The sequence below is a fragment of the Setaria viridis genome, chromosome 3 (assembly GCF_005286985.2).
Source record: "Setaria viridis chromosome 3, Setaria_viridis_v4.0, whole genome shotgun sequence".
Classification (NCBI taxonomy): domain Eukaryota; kingdom Viridiplantae; phylum Streptophyta; class Magnoliopsida; order Poales; family Poaceae; genus Setaria; species Setaria viridis.
Window position 1 is genome coordinate 46,479,234 of NC_048265.2, and position 1,194 is coordinate 46,480,427.

At 62.9% G+C, this 1,194-nt stretch overlaps 1 pseudogene; it reads left to right on the top strand.

Moving 5' to 3' along the window:
• On the top strand, positions 1–1,194 carry LOC140222298 (uncharacterized; annotated as a pseudogene).

Sequence of the window (1,194 nt, forward strand, 5' to 3'; positions counted from 1 at the left end):
TGCTATACCGGTGCGAGATGCCATGGCCGCCGGTGTTGACACACGTTCTGTCTCCCTCGTCCGCGCGGCCTCCACATGCAAGAGATGGCACGGCATCATCGCCGACGCCGGCTTCCTCCGCCGCTTCCGCTCCGTCCACGCGGCCACCCTCATCGCCAGCGACTACTTCAACGACTCCAAGCTGTTCTCTTTCATTCTGGAACCAGGGCAAGGATTAACGGACCGCCCCCGCCGCATCGTCCTCGCCGATTAATGCCCACCACTTCTCCCTCGACTTCCTGTCCGACGTCGACGGTGGCGACGGCGACGGCGAACGCACTCCCACTTGGGCCATCCTTGACAGCAAAGACGTCGCCGTCTGCGAGCCCGTGACGCGGAGCTACAAGAGGATCCCTCCGCCGCCTAACTACTCCGACCATTATTGCAGCTACACGGGGTCCTACCTCATCGACGGCGAGGCCGCCGACATGGCCGGCGATCTCATCGGCATGTCAAACTTCAGGGTGCTATACATGTTCGAGCACTCTGTGTCTCCACTAGACCATTGCACTGGCACCGCCATGTTCACCGTCTGCGGCAGCACAGGGTCGTCGTCATGGGGAGATTGTACACCGAGGCTCGCCGTGGTGGGCTCGTCCGGCGACGACGTCATCGACCAAGATCTTGTGGACCTGCACGAATTGGGCGGCGCCGGGGGCTCTCAATACTTCTACGCCCCAGGCCGGAACCTCGTCGTCCTCGACCGCGGCACCGGCGAGTTCTTCCACGCCGTGTTCCCGCCTCCCACGGTGAGCTGGGCCGGCGACTTCGACGTCCACGTGACGAGGAGCAGGTTCTACGTCACCGGCGGCCGCGACGGCAAGCCACGCATCTTCACCGTGTTCGATGAGACCATGAAAGTGTATGCGAGGCCCGACGGCGGCGAGTGGATGCTGCAGAAGAGCCTCTCGCTGCCGGAGGCGACCCGTACGTGCCCTGCCAGGGTACAAGGAAGAATTCTTCAGCGAGCCCCAGACCCTGGACATCCAGACCAGCGGCACCGGGTACGTCGTCCTATTGCTCAAAACAGCCCTAGACAAGTGGTTAATCTCCGTCGACATGGAGACCATGCTGGTGACGCTCGCGGCGGAGGACACAGGGCCGGTGATGTACCGGTGCGAGATCCCATGGCCGCCGGTGTTGAACAACGTGTAG